Genomic DNA, 21,840 nt, shown 5'->3' on the forward strand with positions numbered 1-21,840 from the left:
AATTAACTCTCCAACTGTTTACATCTCACAGTTTGCCAATTTCCAGTATTTGAGGCCTTATTTGTGCATTCTATGTATTTAATCGGATAAAACAAGAGCTCTGACATACCATTACATGTTAGCAACCATATACAAACTGTAATTAATTATGTAACTAAAATAATACGAGAGACATTATGGTAATTAAAGTTCAGAATGATTTTCTTATGGAAAACTAAAGATATTACTATAAAAGATTGCCATTCTATATTGTATTTTATACCTTTTTCGGCTGTAACATCAGTTTCTTTTCGTTTTGTAAATTTTAATTGTAACATCAAAATTGTACAAAATTAATAATGCTTTATTTTGTAAGCTATTGTTAAAATTCTATATGCAGCTATGCTGCGACTGACAGATTTGAAGTTACTATTGGAAGTCAAAGAGATCAATGAAGTCTGTCCGTGTTTTGTTTACATGACGAGTGTGCAGTTCGGATGTCAATTAATGTGAATAAATTTTGTGAAGCATGAAAATTTCACATTCATTAAGTTAATTAACATTCTACATGAATCGTTACAACGTTCGGCTGCAGCTTGAACATCGTTGCACGCAAACCAATCACGCCGCGAAAATCACACACCCTAGAGCGGCAGCGCCACTAGGAAGAGAGACGCGCGCTTAAGTAACCGTGCACGGGCAGAAGTTCTCAAACTGGTTCAAATGGCTCTAAGCACTATGGGACTTAACATCTGAGGTCATCAGTCCCCTAGACTTAGAACTACTTAAAACTAACTAACCTAAGGACATCACACACATCCATGCCCGAGGCAGGATTCGAACCTGCGACCGTAGCAGCAGCGCGGTTCCGGACTGAATCGCCCAGAACCGCTCGGCCACAGCAGCCGGAAACTGTCTCCGATTACGAATTGTGAACTACGCATGTGTTGCCTCTATGAAAGAAACACGCAACAAATTGAGGACAGAAAACACTTTTAGAGGGAATGTTACGCTTTGAAAACTAAGAACCTGGACCTGGTACAGTAAAAAAATACATGTTTGCGGTCAAGAAAGAGGGTATAACGAGACAGTTATCTGTTTCCTTACATCTTAAACAGTCGCGGCTCTCAAAACAGCAGCCCAAGATTGGTGGGAAGAAGTTATCAAGGAAATAGTCGTAAGCATACCAAACAGGAAGTGGGAACTTACATTGAGGAGACGGCAAGCACTGCCACAGGGCCACGTCTCTCTTCCTTCCCTTAATTTGTTTGTTAAGCGCGGCGATGAGATGATGACTCCGAATCAACTCGTAATTGGATCAAAGCGGTCGTCGGTGAATACAGACAAGCGCACGGAGAGAAAACAAAATGCCTAAGCCAAGCTTTGGTCACCGTCCTCTGCAGGTAACAGCTGAAGCAGTGTTAACAGTATAGGTGCGCCAACAAATTTTATTTTTCTGTTCTACGTTCCGCATTGTCTTTACGTTTTAACTAGCGCAAACAACGCATACGATATGCGAACGCGTGTCATGTCGACAATAACTTCCCGCCCTTGATGAGAGTCTCGTGGCCCCAATTCAGTTGCATTTGTTTACAAAGGGACTGACACTTCAGGAAACGTGATCAGTATTGTGATCTCATCTGAATGCACTTCATGGTGATAAGATTAACAGTTAGTGGTGGAAATATCTTTGTGTGGAATGCACACGATTCATTGACAATTATAGAACAACACCGTATTACTGGTAACCCCATAGGGTGCTGCCACACTCGCCACATCAAGAGACATTTCTTCGCTTTCCTTTGGAACTTTTTCTAGAGGAAGCGACAATATTATTTGAGGAACAAATTGCAACTTTAGGTCGCTACCCATTACAGTCCCGAATATCCGCCCTGGAATCCAAAATGAACATGAAAATGGATTTATGATGAACAGACAGAACACTTAATTCACTCACGGAGAGAATAAATAACTAATATGATAGTTAAAGTAGTGGAAGGCAAGATACTTAAGTTAATGGGTGTCGAGAAATGTAAATGGGAACACGCTGAAACTCCCAGGAGTAGCCAGCATGTGATATGGAAGAAATTTTGATCGATAAGGAAGAGATGCTAAAAGAAAAATACGCTAAAATAAATCAGTGACCGCTGAAGACACTCTAGTTCAAATTTTTCAGTGCTTCCTTGGATGAAGATGGAATGTGCCTGCTCTGTCAGTTGGGAATTCCCAAAATCACCGCTGGATAAAACACGATGCAAAACAGACAAGCATTAACGGATACTGCATAATCACGGTAAATACTCTGCTGGAGCCCGTTTAGTGTATTGAGGTGCCCCATTTAAATGTCAAGTACATTTTCTCATTCTGTGCAATGAACAAGAATGTTCAGTCTCTCGTTGCGAATTTGTAAACTTTTGAAGACTGAGGACTACTTTATCTGGAGACGGATACCTAACTTATCCGTCAGTTAAATGGCGAGACAGTCGAAGATGGCATGGCTGTGTTGTTTGGTGCATAATCTGTTTCAAATGTGAACCCTTCAATACCCTTTATCGTGCAACTATTAATTACTGACCGATTACAACCAAACATGGTTCTTGTTTGGAAACGGCTGTTGTATTTCGCGGTTTTTTGTAGTGTGTTTCTATCCACATCGTCTACCGAGAATGAAGAAAGAATACTGAAGCTCACTGGGGCCTACAAGTCTATCTTGGAACTCCAGCTCAAAAGATAATGTTAATTAAAAAGATGTAAGGGCAGATGGTTAAATAGGCAACTAACTTAGAACGTTGAAGTCTAATAAACTGAGAAAACTTACTGAAATTTTAACCGTTTCGTGAGCCGTCGGAAACATGCTTCCCACTACAATGAACTCTCTCCTAGTCCCGTGGGATTCACAGTTCCCACCTCTGTACGGTGCTACCACCTAGTGAACGGTATGGGGTACTGCTTCCAATCGGAAGTTCCCGCCGATTTTGCTGTACCTTCGCGCAGAGGCATTGTATAGCTGAGTGTTACTCTGTAGAGGAGCTTTTCAGTGTTGTTTGCGTGACATTTTGTGATTTTTCCCTCAAAGCTATAGTATTAGGTAAATACTTTTGATTTACCCAAATTTATGAAGGAAAACGTAAAATTGGAGCGAGGAGAATTCCAGTTTGAAGCAAAAGGAGCCATTTCTGCAGTAAAATGGATGGATAACCGTCCAGTCACTTTCCTGTCCTCAATTCATGACCCCTGAGAAACAGCCACAGTGAAAAGGAAAAAACAAGGATGGTACTAGTACAGAGATTTCTTGTCCTGAAGTTGTGGCAGAATACAACAAAATAATGGGTGGTGTCGATAAGTTTGATCAATTACGAGAGAGGTATGCTATTGGCAGACGTTTTGTAAAATGGTATCACAGAATATTTTATTTCCTGGTGGATGTTGCTGCAGTGAACAGTTTTATACTGTGGAAAATAAGTAAAAGAGAAAGTGGACAGCATGATCAGCTCACATACAGTATCCATCTAGCCAAACAATTGATCGCTGGCTCCTCATCCCAAAAAAGGCGTGGACAAAAACCTGTCTTTCTGGCAAAAAGGGGTAAAGTACCTGAAGATTTTCGTCATGTGGCTGTAGGGGAGCATCAACCAATTTTAGGAGAAACCTACTGGACGTGTCGTCATTGTAGTACCAAAGCTGCGGAAAATAGCACTCGCTGTGCTTGTACATATTGTCAAATACCACTTTGCATAGACCCATGTTTCAGAAATTTCATGGCAAGTAATTGTGAACAATCATTGTAACAAGAGAGGTAAATTTATCAAATAAATATGACATATATTGAAAAAGTTGGCCGGTCAGTGTGGCCACGCGGTTAAAGGCGCTTGTCTGGAACCGCGCGACCGCTACGGTCGCAGGTTCGAATCCTGCCTCGGGCATGGATGTGTGTGATGTCCTTAGGTTAGTTACATTTAAGTAGTTCTAAGTTCTAGGGGACTGATGACCTCAGATGTTAAGTCCCTTAGTGCTCAGAGCCATTTGAACCATTTGAAAAAGTTGTTTTTGTCATTTAACTCCAAGCAAGGGCAGTGGGAAGAATACTTCCAACCTTGTTGTGTGAACTCACTTTCACAGTTGGAGCAAATTTGATATTCTGTATGATAAATATACCTATCTGTTAACTACTATCTGCTCTCCATTCATTAAAAAAAAACTGCTCAATAATTTTGCCCACGAAATGGTTAAATAAAATATCTGAAATGGGAATATGTAAGAATAATGACTTTCGTTGTCCACTTATATGGAGCCAGATGTCTATGAAATGCCATAAATATTACAGGGAGTGCTTTCGAAGTAAGCATTTTTTATGTTTATTTTTCAATCAATTTTAGTAGGCTTGCTACAATTACGTCCTATATATTACCCCACATTCAACATAATTTCCATCAATGTTACAGCACTGATAATGAACAACCAGTTTCTGAATATCATCGTCATAAAAACCTACCAGCTGGCCGGGGTGGCCGAGCGGTTCTAGGCGCTACAGTCTGGAACCGCGCGACCGCTACGGTCGCAGGATCGAATCCTGCCTCGGGCATGGATGTGTGTCATGTCCTTAGGTTAGTTAGGTTTAAGTAGTTCGAAGTTCCAGGGGACTGATGACCTCAGAAGTTAAGTCCCATAGTGCTCAGAGCCATTTTTTGAAAACCTAGCACCTGTAGTCAGTGCCTAGTGTGAGCACACTGGGTAGTTTAAGTGTCCTGTACGAACTTCACAAAGAATGCTTATTGAAACTCGGGAAAACTTATTAGATAAACATGAAATTCTAAATCATCTGTTTTCTTGAACTTTTGTGTCAAATTTCTGCACCAAGCCTTCAGTGATGACTGACTGTCACCCAATTTGCTTTGCGTCAAGAACATTAGTAGGGCTTTCTCAAGCGCTCTAACCTATTTTCTCTGCATTCCATCCCTCATAGTGTATTCTCCAAAAGAATTCATCCCTTTGCCGATAAATTTAGACTACTTTCACGTCTTTTATATGCAGAAAACGAATCACTGCACCCGTTTCAGATTTCCATTCTCCGGTAGCGTCATGATGTTATGGGAATGATTGGTAGTTGATATTTGCCGTGGTGGAAGGGTAAGATACTTGTGAGATAGTACTGACCTCCCCGTCCTGACAAGAGGAAGGTGGGTCGTGTGCGTTTCGCTTCCCTGCACCGGCAGTTCGTCCTCCGGTGGTTGCTTGGAATGTATTCGCCGTCGCTAAATTCAGTTTCAGAGCATAAAATGGTCTTACATAATGAGTTAAAGTGCGAAATGTATTCCCTGTGATGATGCACTGGACGGTGGGAAAAAAGTGTCATCTCTTAGGCCCGAAATGGACCACCAGAAGAATGTTGTCGAAGCAAGTAAGAAGAGGAAGGATGGGACAGCTGCTGTTCCGATGTGGTTACGGTTTATCAACCATGTCGTAAACAGCACACTAACGACACATTGAGGAGAACGAGCGATCGAGAAGGTCCAACAACACAGTTCCGTAGAAATAACCTTCAGCAAAAGTATGAGAACACGTGTCGCTCAAGAAAAATTCCTCTCTAATTCGAAGGACAAGGACTGTTTAGTATCAGTTTTAATGGACAATTTGGCCATATCAGGCACAGCTTCCAAGCAAGCTGTGGAAGATGCAGACGTTTAGATTATCAACACCGCACTGTGTTGGCCCCCACACGTTGAACTATAGGATATTTTTTGGGAAGACGTGGACCTTCTCGTCATTCCAACAGACGTCAATCAACAATGTAGCCTATTACTGATGAAACTAGGGAAAGGGAAAATCCCACATCAGTTTCACTCTCCTCAGGGAACTGGCCACCCCGCTCGATAGAATATGTTGTATTTGCACGCAGTCAGTGGCTGTGACACTACTGCTCTTTTCAATCACGACAAAGTGAAATGCATTACTATAGTGAAGGAAAATACTGACTTTCAACGGGACGTACAAATATTTTAAGATCGAACGTGGACAATGAGGCCGTATTGGAGTGCAGTAAGCGATTCCTCATTAAGTTGTATGGCGGTGTAAGCGGAGTGTCCCTGAACCACATCCATATCCGATACAGAAGCAACATCAGAACAACCGTCAATATCACTTCCGCTTCTCTGCCGCCAACTGAAGATGCTGCTTGCAAAAATATCCTCCGAGAGTGGAAACAGGTACAACAGTGCCTGACCAAAGATAAAAATTGCTAACTTCAACACAAGCTAAGCGTCATACGATTGGTCTGACGAAAAATGTCGTTCAAACCTATTTTGTGCAAAATTGTATACTATTTTTTTCATAATTAGTCAATTCGCCGAAAAATGTTTCGTTTCAGAGTAACACGAAAAAAAATAAAGTCCAATTTTTGCGTGTTTTCCCGTTTTTGGTCTATTTCCGGTCGAAATTTTGGGTGAGACTTTGAAAATTCGGACTGAAGGTCCTCGAAAACATAGAAAACTCATCAAAAAACTTCTGCGGAGCTCTCCGCGAAGAATCACCACTGGACTGGACTAGTATCTGTGTGTATAAAGTACGGACAAGTGGAATTACGTCTTATCTTAGTAGCACAGGCGTATCTACTAACTGCTTATAACGATGGAGCCTGTCATGAGAGGCCTTCTTCGCGGTGTTTACACCGGAAGAGCCAATTCTGGCCATCTTGTCTTTCGATTTTAGCGCATTTTTTTGGATACTTTTACGTTTCAATGCCAACATAAACAAGCGTTGCATCACTACAGTCGCCTTTCCAATAGCTTTCGAAACCGTTAACAAAGTACATTGTTCCAGTAACTAAACAAACTTGTTTCAGTTTACTCAATCATTATGAGTTAAGACGATTTAACTTTCTACAAAATTAAGTATCCCTCTGCGTGTTAGCATTTGCCGGAAACCTCGTTTCGATAATTGGAACCGAACATCAAATAAAAAGGAATGTTACGTCCTACGAAGCCTTCTCACACAGACAAACTTCAGCAACTGTAGGCACTACATCTGCAGTTTAACATGTACCTCCTCTCACGGCTAACCGCACACAAGGTTCCTTCAACACGCCAACGTAATGTTTGGACACGCTGTGCAAACAAACAAACAAGCGGCCTTTCACATACACACGGTAGTTTTCACGAGTTGGTCCACCTCGTTTATGTCTCGCCACTGATAGTGTGCTTCCTGAAAATACCACGGAAAACCCAGAGTATTGCTAAGATAGCAGTCATCTTTTGTGTATCGTCAAATTAAGAGGACTGCTTTAGGATTGAATATGAAGGTATTAAAACCGACGAATGGCGTCTTAATGTAGACTCACCTCATTAATGCTAGGATAAATGATGGCATGAGCAACTCACCTGCAACAGAAAAAAGATACATGTCACTAAACAATAACAGATTTCTAAACTGTCATACATCGCGTTTCTTAACATTATTTTATGTTTCTATTGTACAAATGTAATAATTTAAGCTACAATATGGTATCCAGTTGTCACTCTAGTTTTTCAATAGTATCAGAAAAATATAGTGCACAAACGCACCAAACATTGTCGTAGTATTACTGGAGACATCAGAGTCCGCTGCTAAGTGTGTCAACACCTTTTGTCTCATAAAAGGAATAACCCAATAAAGGCTCCCCATTATTACTCCAGTACATCGCTCTGTCATTGTTGTCGTCGATTTAAGCCACGACGGGGCGCCAGAATGACACGTTACTACTCTTACAGATTCAAAAACAGTAATTTCAATGATTTAATATAAATTTTAAAAAGGGGGAAGTGTCACCAGATGGTGATTGACCATATTGTCGTCCGCAATAAATACGGTTCAGCGCGGCAATACAGCCAATGCGTCGTACAGAGTTCAGCGTGAAGCTGAGAATGCAGCAAGAAGGGAAATAAACCACCATCGAAAACTTTTATATGATAGTGGGGCCTGTGTCCGACTGGTGTAGACCGCACAACGACGTCATTTTTAGTACACGATTGACCGAATCATTCTTTGCATAGTTTCCGAGAAACTCCTGCAAGATACAAACAAAATGAACGGTCCAAGTATCTCAGGGACTTGCAGTGTAAGACTCAATGAAAAGTATTCGGTCATTAACGTCCATTAACAATGTTCCGTCGACGCCTCTGTTCCAGGGGCGATCCTCTGAAAACACGTCATACAAATTAAAAATCATATAAAAGTAACACGGCTTTTGTTAGAAATAAAAGGCAAAATAACTTCATACTATATTAAGAAAACCTAATTACCATTTACGCAATAATCTTTACGATGAGCACAACAGAATGGCGCCCGTATCTTACGAGAGCGTGAAAACGAAAGACAAAACTCACAAGGAATAACAAAACATCCGATGTAAAAACTACCAGACGAAAGAAATTAGTCCAGCGATTAGATACGAGGTTCTGGGAGTCTATACACTCACGCAAAGGCTTAATCTTAAAGTAAGTGCACAGGCGCATCTTTAACGGAGTTATTTCACCAATAGTTCATACATACAAAATAGGATAAAATAAAAAGTAATAATAGAGCATCCAAATGATGCCACTTCACACCCTATCATTCTGTTTCAGTCTCAGTGGTGGAGCAGCTTCCAACATCTGTCACGATACTCGTAAAAAAATACCATCTCCGACATTTCGAAATCTCTGGAGAAGACTTTGGGTAATAGTTCTCCTTTGAACTTCGTCTTCTTTGGTCAACAAACATGGGGTCCAATGGGATCAGACTTATCGATAACCCAAGCGCTGAATCATTTCCTGCATTGCACTGGGAACAAGGTCATCACTCAAGGCATCTATTCCGCTCACAGTACGACGCATTGACTCGCTGCCCAAAGCAAATATGGTGTTTGTGGTGTCACCGCCAGACACCACACTTGCTAGGTGGTAGCCTTTAAATCGGCCGCGGTCCGTTAGTATACGTCGGACCCGCGTGTCGCCACTATCAATGATTGCAGACCGAGCGCCGCCGCACGGCAGGTCTAGAGAGACTTCCTAGCACTCGCCTAGTTGTACAGCCGACCTTGCTAGCGATGGTTCACTGACAAATTACGCTCTCATTTGCCGAGACGATAGTTAGCATAGCCTTCAGCTACGTCATTTGCTACGACCTAGCAAGGCGCCATTATCATTTGCTATTTATCTTGTGATGCATGTACCGTCAGACCGATGTTCACCAATTATGGATTAAAGTTAAGTATTCCAGAAGCTACGTACCTTTTTTGCTAGTCTCAAATCCTTGTCATTTTCCAGACCTCACGCCAGCCTGCGTGAGCTTAAACGCGCGCCCTTCGGCCTCCCGTCCTAGTGGATTGGCTGTCTTGCCAGTCCACAAAAGTGTTAGTACGCCACCGCTCCGAAGGCTTTCATTTTCCACGGGCGTTGTCACATCTGCTGCGAAACAGCATCAGGCGCCATGATAATCAGCAGTAAGGCCGTTCTCACACAGAACGAGAAAGCTTTCACGGACAGGGAGATGGACATGTTTTGTGAAGCCACAGTGTGGAATTTCACATTACACAGCATGCAGTAGCGTGAAAGACAGAATAAGAGAAGTCAGATTTTTCCTTCGTGGGGAACAATGTGGTCAATGACATGCAACATCGCGTTCTACGCCACAAGCAAAACTTGGGAGACCCCATACTGGGTTTCGTAGTTTTCAGCTGAAGCCCATATTTGATGTGTTTGTATTATGACTTACGACCGATGAATATATGCTGTTTCAAAGCATCAGCACTCTGAGGATCTCTCGAAAACGTGTCGCTACTAGTACGACTTGTGGTGATAAAATAACAAAAACATTATGCTGATGCTTAAGGAAATTTTGTATTTGGTTGTCTTCTAGTTATAACTTGTGTGTTATGAAAATATGACGTTTCAAGGCAACGGCAAATTGAAGAGTCACCAAAACCGTGTTTCTTGGTACGAATTGTTATAATTAAATGTCAGTTAATAATAAATCGATGATTCAAATCTTCAGGAGACCTTAAATTAAAAGACATGGGCGTATATTTACCAAACTCAGCATAATGCAGGGAACAGAGGCGCCGGGTTTCGAAGGCAAGTGACGTTGGTTCGCGTGGTGCTATATCCAAATAAATTTTTATTCTCCTTCGTGTGTTCTAAAAGGTTCTGGGACATACTTAATAATATAATAGAAGTATGGTCTGCAATATTCGTCGTTATGTAAACACAAGAGGGCTCTCTCTCACGACGAATTTGTTCGTTGTGAACATGCCACAGAACATGTATCAAACAATTGCAAGATTGCTTTTTATGTCACTGCCTGATCAGATCACAATATAGAAATTATTTGTTCGTCCGAAATACGTTCTAAATTTTGAGATACTGAATTTCTATATAAACACTGTGTATGACTGCGTGCACAATTACGCATATGCAAACACACACATATGTTTTTTTCGAAGGCCACGTTATCTCGTTGCCTACATGTCGTTCCTTACATGCTGGCATAGGTGTCGCATTGGGTTGCATCATTGCAGCAGCAAACGGAAACTTTTTGATCACCATTTACACTTATGTGAAATACAGAAAACTTAGCCGTAACCTTGTTGTAGATAAACGACAATTTTTTTCGCTTTTAGTGGAGCTTCCACCATTTGCAGTAGGAAACTTTGCCGCGCGGGATTAGCCGAGCGGTCAGGGGCGCTGCAGTCGTGGATTGTGCGGTTGGTCCCGGAGGAGGTTCGATTCCTCCCTCGGGCTTGGGTGTGTGTGTGTTTGTCCTTCGGAAAATTTAGGTTAAGTAGTGTGTAAGCTTAGGGACTGATGACCTTAGCAGTTAAGTCCCATAAGATTTCACACACATTTGAACATTTAGGAAACTTTGCATTTTCTTGTTTCAATCAGAGCGAGGTGGCGCAGTGGTTAGCACAATGAACTCGCATTCGGGAGGACGTCGTTTCAAACACACTCCGGCCATCCTGATTTAATTTTTCCGTGATTTACCTAAATCGCTTCAGGCAAATGCCGGGATGGTTCCTTTTAAAGGGCACGACCGACTTCCTTCCCCATCCTTCCCTAATCCGAAGGAACCGATGACCTCGCAGTTTGGTCCCCTCCCCCAAATCAGCAAACCAACCTACCTTGTTTCAAGTCTTCTGTTTCACATGCTCTAAAAATTCTGCAACTGAACAGAAGCAGTTATGTAGTGAGAATGATCTTAAGGTTTTACTGAAAAGTAAGCTTGATGTCATTTTATCTTATGTGGAAAAGTACTGCAAATTCGTACTGCACAATTTGTAATGGAACCTTTATAATCGGGCACCCTTACTGACTGGACACGAAAATTCCCTTTTTGCCTTGCACCATGTTCATAGATAAACTTTTATTGATTTATACTACAGACAGAACATCATGGTTGGTTGGTTGTTTGGGGAAGGAGACCAGACAGCGTGGTCATCGGTCTCATCGGATTAGGGAAGGATGGGGAAGGAAGTCGGCCGTGCCCTTTCAGAGGAACCATCGCGGCATTTGCCTGGAGCGATTTAGGGAAATCACGGAAAACCTAAATCAGGATGGCCGGACGCGGGATTGAACCGTCGTCCTCCCGAATGCGAGTCCAGTGTCTAACCACTGCGCCACCTCGCTTGGTAGAACACCATGACCAGGATATTAGCAAGGGAGTAAATGTGCGTTTTAATAGAACTAACGTAGGAATGTCACGCCCGTTTATTTTCGTAAACAAACTGTTTGATTTGCGAGCCAGATACCACCGACAACTGCCGCTGGAGAGCGCTAATCACGATGAGAGCACGCCTGTGAGATGTACCACCTATTTTCTAAACGTGCCCCAGCCACGATGTAAACCACGTCCGTCGTGGTTAACGAAGAGAAACACGCCCCGTGTGAAGACGGCTTAATGGTGGTGCGACTTCATCACACCGGCGCTGCTCCCGCTTTCGGCTATTGCCATGCAGCCACCGCCATTATCTATGCGCTGCCTCTAGGAACAATTACTCCTCGCCGGGGGCCGAGATCAGACGTGTCGGATTCCTATCGCCGCGGAGCGCCTATTGTCCCCCTCGGTCGATGAGCCCCTTCCCCGCGGTCTCATCAGCCGCGTATTCATCGCAGGCTCAAATACAGGCGCCGTTCTCATCTTTTTTACAGAAGCGCAGTCCGCCATCGGCGCCTGCGGTTTTGTACTGTGGCCCGTACAGACGTGCGTATCTACACATGACGACCCATCACTCTCACTACTAGAGATGGGTCGAACTCGTTGATTCTCGTGAACTACTTCATTCATTTCACTCTTTGCCTTGAAGCGTTCAAATGAAGTAGTTCATTCATGAAGTACGGAAGCCTGGCGAAGTTGCCCAGTTCGCCGCTCAGCCGCGGCTACGCTCGCTTCGCCTCGCTCGTACAATAAAGGTTCGTAATACTTCATAATTTTACCAACAGATGGCCAACTATGCAGTAACGTGCACGCAACGTTTTACGCTCTTACAGCGTCTGAGCTAACTTAAATAGAGCGTGTTCGAAGCGGACAAAGGAAAGATAAACAGAGAAGCCTGTCACATATAAAGAAGGTATTACATTTAATTTTGCTCGACATTTTCTCATGAAACGCCCAAAAAAGTCGTTATCAGCCAAGTGAAACATTATTTGTTGTATTCATGGACGGAAAAACTAGGGCTACCAACAAAATGCAGTCCAATTTCATGTTCCTTTTAAAATGTAATTCAAAATAGAGTGAGTATGTTTACCAATGTCACAAAGTCTATATATCTACGTTAAGTAATTATTCAGAAGTTTTCCTGTAGATTTTATTTTGTTGAGAATAATATAACCCTCCAAATTCAAAACGTAAACTGTCACCTGTAGTAATTGATACGATTTCAGGTAAAATCCCTCTTTCAGTGTTATTAACAAAACTTTTATTTTCATGTTGGCTGTGCGTGCTCACACAGCCAGCCTCTTCGTTTGTATCTGTAATATTAATTTGTCCGAAAGCGCCGCCAACGGTAGGCTACCGGTAGACGCTAAGTATAACTGAACTGCACAAGTAGTCACGAGTAATGATGTCAGCACTGCAGGAAGCAGCTGAAGCTGCCTTCCCATCGTCCCTCACCTCCCCAACCCATCGCAAACCTATAGTTTCCCACAAACGCCGCGCGATTCGTCGAGAGGCAGTAGAGGGGGGACTGAAGTGAAGGGAGAATGAGTGACGTAACGCCGATGTAATGGAATGAGGGAGAGGGGAAGAGAGTGAGTGAACTTGAAGGAAGTGTGGAGTGTGTTATCTATGAAGAGTTTGAAGTACCAGTTCATTGAAATTGAGTGGTTAGTTCACACTTCACTGGAGTGAAGCGTTCATTTGAACGACTCATTCACGAGCTCCCCATCACTACTCACTACACCATCCTGTAATGTGTTGTAATGGCGATGACTGAGGTAGCAAACCAAGCTCCGGAGACATACACAACGGGTACTCGATTAACAGATAATCTAGACTGCGGACGGTAATTTCCAAGAATGATTGCCTATCGTAGTCGCGGGGTCCAAACGATGCATATCGAACGTGCGATCGTAAATCAATCATGCGACTCTGGTGGCGGGCGTTGTGATCAATTATTTTTCATCGTCATTTTTATCTGTTTTCCGTCGTTCCCTTAGTTGCTCTAAATTACATACCTCCGCGAATTATTTGTGAGTTGCTAGGGAATGCCGGCCGGTGTGGCCGAGCGGTTCTACGCGAAATTTAACCGACAGGAAGAAGATGTTGTGATATGCAAATGATTAGCTTTTCAGAGCATTCACACAAGGTTGGCGCCGGTGGCGACACCTACAACGTGCTGACATGACGAAAGTTTCCAACCGATTTCTCATACACAAACAGCATTTGACCGGCGGTGCCTGGTGAAACGTTGTTGTGATGCCTCGTGTAAGGGGGAGAAATGCGTACCATCACGTTTCCGACTTTGATATAGGTCGGATTGCAGCATATCGCGATTGCGGCTTATCGTATCGCGAAATTGCTGCTCGTGTTGGTCGAATCGGTGGGTTCAGGAGGGTAATACGGAAAGCCGTGCTGGATCCCAAAGGCCTCGTATCACTAGCAGTCGAAATGACAGGCATCTTATCCACACGGCGGACCGTGCAGCCACGTCTCGATCCCTGAGTCAACAGATGGGGACGTTTGCAAGACTACAACCATCTGCACGAACAGTTCGACGACGTTTGCGGCAGCATAGACAACCATCTGCACGAACAGTTCGACGACGTTTGCGGCAGCATGGACTATCAGCTCGCAGACCACGGCTGCGGTTAATGGCTGTCAAAGTTGTTCAATTGCTGCGTAAGAGCCGGCCGGTGTGGCCGTGCGGTTCTAGGCGCTTCAGTCTGGAACCGCGCGACCGCTACGGTCGCAGGTTCGATCCTGCCCCCGGCATGGATGTGTGTGATGTCCTTAGGTTAGTTAGGTGTAAGTAGTTCTAAGTTCTAGGGGACTGATGACCTCAGATGTTAAGTTCCATAGTGCTCAGAGCCATTTGAACCATTTTTTTGCTAGGGAATCCCAGACGATTTATGTTGTTAGTGACTGGAATGTCCGGTGTTCTTGACATTACTTAGGCGGATTCTCGCACATGGAAAAATCTAGTTCCACGTTTATCCAGCGTAGAAAATTGTTCGACTTTTTGTCGCAAATATGGAGTACTAACGGAAGAGGAAAGAAGGGACTGTGTCGACTGTGGTGGTGCGAAGTGTGTAAAACATCGTAAGACTAGTTTCGATTCTGAAATGTCGTTTACCATTTAACTGCGGACAGTGCGGAAAACGAACGAGTATCAGGAAGAATACACGGTTCGACTCTTCCACATTATCCGTCTAGACCACCGTAATAGACTTTCACATGATGACAACACCAACGACCAGTAAGTTAAGTCGTCTCCTTTGCAATTACAAATATTTTTGTTACGCTCTTCTTTTGTCGTTTGCTGTAGCGACCACCGTAAACATACTCATTACGCCCGCCACCAGAGTCGCATGATCGATTTACGATGCCATCGCACGTTCGATAAGTATCGTTTGGACCACGCGACTTCGATAGGCAATCATTCTTGGAAATTACCCTGTGGACAATACCACGATAAAACAAAAACACACAAGAATACATTTAGAGTTACAATAACAATTCCACATTTACGAAAGAAAGTGAAATAACAGTCGACGCATTAACAGATAATATAGATTGCGAACAATATCGCGACAAAACATGCACATATAGCAATACTGGGTCGTTATAATTAAACTTTTCCTATTTTTAACACGTTATAACAAGGAAACTAATTGCCATACCAGTACCAAATTTGGTAGTATTAATGTCCAGTGTACGGGGTGCACAACTTCCATGCGTCACTGCGCCACCGTCCAGTTCCAACTACGGCCATCAGGTGCCGTGATCAGACATCGCGATTCGTAGTCTCACACAGCTGAATAACCACAGCGCAACAGACCGCTGTGGCCGAGCGGTTCTAGGTGCTTCAGTGCGGAACCGCGCTGCTGCTACGGCCGCAGGTTCGAATCCTGCCTCGGGCATGGATGTGTGTGATGTCCTTAGGTTAGTTAGGTTTAAGTAGTTCTAAGTCTAGGGGAGTGACGGTCTCAGATGTTACGTCCCATAGTGCTTAGAGCCATTTGCACCATTTTTTTTTAATAATATAAAGAACACAAAATCACATGAAACAAAATACAATACTTACGCAATTACATTAACGTAACCTATCATGCACGCCTACCGACGACGCTCATGTCAGGAACGTCAACGAAATAGTGCGTGCCGATCGAAGACTGACTGTCCGAGAGTTTGCAGAAGAATGTAATATTTCAGTTGGATCATGACTTTTACTTTTACATGTGGCAAGGGCCTCATCGACCATTCGCCTGCTCTATGAGCCTCTTCCACTTCTGCCTGTCAAATGCGCTGTTTGTCCAGTTGCTATTGCTGTTCATCCTAGTTGTGTCCTCCCGAATGTTATCCCGCCATCCGATTCTGGGTCTTCCTCTCGTTTCATCCATTGTTCTCCTGAATGCCATTCTAGGTAGTCTATTCTCTGTCATTCTTGCTATATGGCCTGCCCAATTCAACCTTCTCCTCTTGAGCACTTCGACGATGTTACGGTGTTTGTTCTTCATTTCTTCTTATTCTCCATTCCATGTTATTTTCGTCGTATACAGGTCCGAAAATTTTCCTTAGTACATTTCTTTCGAATATTAAGTTTTTCTTCATCTTTCTTTCTAAATATTAATGTTTCACATCTATATGACATCACAGGTATAATGGTCGATTGATATAAGCGGATTTTGAAGTTACTGCTAAGTGATCTTTTTATTAGAATTTTGATGAAATTTAAAAGTGTCTTGTTTGCTGTTGATAAACGGGCATCTATTTTTATATCAGTCCTGTTATTACTAAAAAGACTTCCTAGGTACTTGAAGTGGTCAGCGGTCTTGAAATTGAATCCATCTACAGTCAGATGTGCATTTTTTCTGGTTTTCTTACTTATGGGCAGGTATTCTGTCTTTTCTTCATTAACACGTAATCCTGTTTTCTCAGCAATTTTGTAGTAGTTTTGCATCATTCTGATTAATTCTCTTTTGAAATTACTTATTAGTGCTATACAGTATCTTCAAATGCATTCGCGACTGCTACAGTCGCAGGTTCGAATCCTGCCTCGGGCATGGATGTGTGTGATGTCCTTAGGTTAGTTAGGTTTAACTAGTTCTAAGTTCTAGGGGACTGATGACCACAGATGTTAAGTCCCATAGTGCCCAGAGCCAATTGAACCATTTCAAATGCATCGTATTGCCACCAAGTTCGTCCCATGGCTCATGAGTCCGCCTGGCAATCTGCGAAGAGCTTTTGGATCGCGCAAATGATATCGAGAAGTTCGTTAAGAGACTGGTGATGAGATGTGGGTCTACGGCTATGATGTTGAGACCAAGGTTCAATCTTCGCCACGGGTCGGGAAAGGTTCTCCAGGACTAAAAAAGCACGTTAGGTCAGGTCAAATGTCAAAGCCAAGCTAGTTGACCATTTTCTTTGTCTTTAAAGGATTAGTTCACCATAAATTCTAGCCACAGGAACAAACTGTTGATCGATGGTACGACCGGGACGTGTTGCGACGCCTGCAAGAAAATCTGAGAAAGAAACGGCCTGAAATGTGGCGAGACAATTCATGGCTCTTGCATCACGATAACACACCCGCACATTCATTCCTGTTGGTGCGCGACTATTGCACAAAAAACGAAATCACTGTGCTGACTCATCCTCTGTACTCTCCAGATCTGGCCCCTGCTGACTTTTTTTTATTTCCAAAGTTGAAAATCCTGTTGAAAGGCAAAGATTTGCAACGATAGACGAGATAAAAGGAAATTCGCAGACGGCGCTTCGAGCGATCCAGCAGGAGGCGAACCAAGACTGCTTCCGGAAGTGGAAACGGCGTTGGGAATGGTTTATAAATTGTGGAGCAGAGATACCGTAGGTCTCTAGAAGAGCGTAGCGTTCCAACGTGTTGAAAAAAGGGCATAGGTCATCCCCGTTTTCAAGAAGGGACGTTGAACAGATGTCCAGAACTATAGACCTATATCTCTAACGTCGATCGGTTGTAGAATTTTGGAACACGTATCATGTACGAGTCGAATGACTCTTCTGGAGACTAGAAACCAACTCTGTAGGAATAAGCATGGGTTTCGAAAAAGACGATCGTGTGAAACCCAGCTCGCGCTATTCGTCCACGAGACTCAGAGGGCCATAGACACGGGTTCCCAGGTAGACGCCGTGTTTCTTGACTTCCGCAAGGCGTTTGAAACAGTTCCCCACAGACTATCAGATCAATTGTGTGATTGGATTGAAGAGTTCCTAGATAATAGAACGCAGCGTGTCATTCTCAATGGAGAAAAGTCTTCCGAAGTAAGAGTGATTTCAGGTGTGCCGCAGGGAAGTGTCGTAGGACCGTTGCTATTCACAATATACATAAATGACCTTGTGGATAACATCGGAAGTTCACTGAGGCTTTTTGCGGATGATGCTGTGGTATATCAAGAGGTTGCAACAATGGAAAATTGTACTGAAATGCAGGAGGATCTGCAACGAATTGACGCATGGTGCAGGGAATGGCAATTGAATCTCAATGTAGACAAGTGTAATGTGCTGTGAATACACAGAAAGAAAGATCCTTTATCATTTAGCTACAATATAGCAGGTCAGCAACTGGAAGCAGTTAATTTCATAAATTATCTGGGAGTAGGCATTAGGAGTGATTTAAAATGAAATGATCATATATAAAGTTGATCGTCGGTAAAGCAGATGTCAGACTGAGATTCATTGGAAGAATCCTCAGGAACTGTAATCCGAAAACAAAGGAAGTATGTTACAGTAAGCTTGTTCGCCCACTGCTTGAATACTGCTCAGCAGTGTGGGATCCATACCAGATAGGATTGATAGAAGAGATAGAGAAGAGCCAACGGAGAGCAGCGCGCTTCGTTACAGGATCATTTAGTAATCGCGAAAGCATTACGGAGATGATAGATAAACTCCAGTGGAAGACTCTGCAGGAGAGACGCTCAGTAGCTCGGTACGGGCTTTTGTTAAAGTTTCGAGAACATACCTTCACCGAGGAGTCAAGTAGTATGTCGCTCCCTCCTACGTATATCTCGCGAAGAGACCATGAGGATAAAATCAGAGAGATTAGAGCCCACACAGAGGCATACCGACAATCTTTCTTTCCACTAACAATAGGAGACTGGAATAGAAACCGCTAGAGGTACTCAACATACCCTCCGCCACACACCGTCAGGTGGCTTGCGGAGTATGGATGTAGATGTAGGTTTCGAAGGAGACCATGCGCAACAAGAAATATGTAAGCGGAGAAAAATTTTGTGGACAAAGTTCCGGAATTTTTTGTACAGACCTCGTATGTATTTTATTTTACAACATTAAGCATGTACAGAAAGTTCCTTTCTGCTACGGTCCTCTTGAAAGCAAAGCCTTCGGTATTATGGAAGAAGGAGCGCTGATCCGGCTTTGTACTGAAGAAACCGGTCTGTGTGAGTGCGCCAGCGTTCTCCTGGAATCGCTGCTTGTACCCTCTACCGGGAAAATCTGCGCTCTGAGGCTGCGGCTAACAGGAAAGTACGCTGCACGGAAGCACACGTGTGCGCTTCCCGCATAAAGAAAAGCTAACAGCGCTAGCGCCGCCATCCCTCCCCTTACGGCCTTATTTCTCTCGAACAATCGATCGTCCACATACAGCACAGAAGGAATAATAGATGAGGACGGACGAGTGACGCCACAGAGATCCGTATTTCCTACCCGGAGGTTGGTGAATTCTTAATGGCCGTAGCACGCCAGACGATGGTAGACAGTGTCTTATGTAAGCACCACGCAGTAAATTCCAACCTCGAACGCGGTTTCGTGATGATCAGAAAAAACACATGACTTTGATGTATAAGTTAGCGAACAAAAGTACAGTAATCTGGCTTGACCTACGAGGACTATCCGGAAAGTAACTTCCGTTAGACCGAAACTACAGTAATTGGATACTTAAGGCTAATTTATTATGAAAATCTTAAAATTACGTCATTCTACACTGCTGACTATTTAAGCTGCAAACACAAGGAAGAATAGGACGTAACGAAAAGTTCCCAAATAATTCGTCCAAATTAACAAGGTGGAGAACAGCAAAACAAATATATTTGGTTATTAAAATGCACGAAGCATTTCTACCCCTGTGAGTTCATCTTCAGGTGCTGATACAGTCACGGAAGAAACATTGCTGGGCCGGTCGGAGTGACCGAGCGGTTCTAGGCGTATCAGTCTGGAACCGCGCGACCGCTACGATCGCAGGTTCGAATCCTGCCTCGGGCGTGAATGTGTGTGATCTCCTTAGGTTAGTTAGGTTTAAGTAGTTCTACGTTCTAGGGGACTGATGACCTTAGATTTTAAGTCCCATAATGCTCAGAGTCATTTGAACCATTTTTGAAACATTGCAAACAATGGATAAAATTAAGAAATGTAGTTATGGTACAGATACACACGGGCCCTGACGGAAATTTCTGATGCTAGGGACTGTTTACACAGAAGGTAGTGTAGCGTGCTAAACACAGCAGTGGCATTCACAGAAAGTGCACGAATGCGCGACCATTGGTATTGGTATGTATGCATGCAACAACGTCGGACCGTTGACTGCAGTGTCCGTTCGAAGATTCCCGACATGTCAGAATGATACCAGCACCGACGGCAGTTCTAGCGACGAGATCTTCTGTTTCCTCAACTGTTTCATCGACCACTTGGTTGGATCCATCTTTTGGATCTGCAGTTCTCGTCCTTTCTTTCTGCATTTGCAGTTAAATTATAGGATATGGTTTCCGGCATTTTGCAAACACACTGCTTTTTCTTTTTACCCAAACATGTTTCAGCACCTCTGTGCCCTCATTAGTGGGTTTTCTGTTTATTGAAAAACTGTACAAAGTGAAAATATTTTAGGTTCTAATTGATTTAACAAAGTGAGGCCTAAACAAAGTTTTTGTTCGTTTTGCTTCTTACCCTGATTTTACATTATGTGGTCCAATGTGGATTTAAGTGTTAGGAAGTCCTTTCCGAAGGTATTTGTCTAGAGTGTAGTCATGTACGGAAGGGAAAAATGGACAACATATACGGAAGCGAAAAATGGACGACAAACTGTAATAACAACAAAGAATAGAAGCTTTCATAATGTGGTGCTACATAAGAATGTTGAAGATTGGGTGGGTCGATCACGTAACTAATGAGGAGGTACTGAACAGAATTGGGGAGACAAGAAATTTGTGGCAAAACTTGACCAAAAGAAGGCATCGTTTGCTAGGACACATTGTGAGACATCAACGGATCACCAATTTAATATTGGAGGTAAGTGGGGGAGGGAGGGGGGGCAAAAATCGTAGAAAACCGTGAGATGAATACAGTGTGCAGATTCAGAAGGATACAGGTTGCAGTATTTATTAGGAGATGAAGATGCTCGGACAGGATAGAGTGACATCGAGAGCTGTATACAGACCAGTCTTCGGACTGAAGACCAACAAAAACAATAATAAGTCAGTGCAATCAGAAGATACTGCCGTTCCTGTCACATATCTCTGCTCACGGCTCAGATCCTATACGGTACTTCACGTTGACCTAAAAATAATGAAATTTGGCGAGAAGCGAGGTTTCACAGTGCAAGTAAAGGAGAAAACAAGAAAAAACACATTGATTTTAATTATATCACACGAAAAATAACATTTTTTGTATCATTTATTGTCCGACTTCAAACTTAAATTCAAAACTTTCTCGAAAGTCTTTTAATTCCCGGGACTGATTTCTTGCCGGTATCAATGTCAATGCCAGGCAAAAACCAGCTGACTATTTTAGTGGATAGCATTACACACAAAACAAAGTCAATAATACAAAAAATACATAAATAAATAAGACATAAACAAATGATACATTAAAAAACACTTGTTATAGTGTTGATAATGCAACAATGAAAAAGTCGTTTGCACCATCCAGGTAGGCCTCAATTTACTATGAAATTACAATTAAATCAATACCATTAGCTGCCGACAGGTGTTTTTGATATACATCAAAGGGGACACTTGAAAATGTGTGCCCCGACCGGGACTCGAACCCGGGACCTCCTACTTACATGGCAGACGCTCTATCCATCTTTTTTTTATTGCTCTCATTTTGTTCTATATTGTTCGTTGAATTTGTTCATGGCAGACGTCCGATGACACCCGTTCAGGTTGTTCGTTGATCCGCTCACTCAGTTTTTTTATTACAGAGGACAGCTAC

Source organism: Schistocerca piceifrons, chromosome 7 (genome assembly GCF_021461385.2).
Source record: "Schistocerca piceifrons isolate TAMUIC-IGC-003096 chromosome 7, iqSchPice1.1, whole genome shotgun sequence".
Classification (NCBI taxonomy): Eukaryota; Metazoa; Arthropoda; class Insecta; order Orthoptera; family Acrididae; genus Schistocerca; species Schistocerca piceifrons.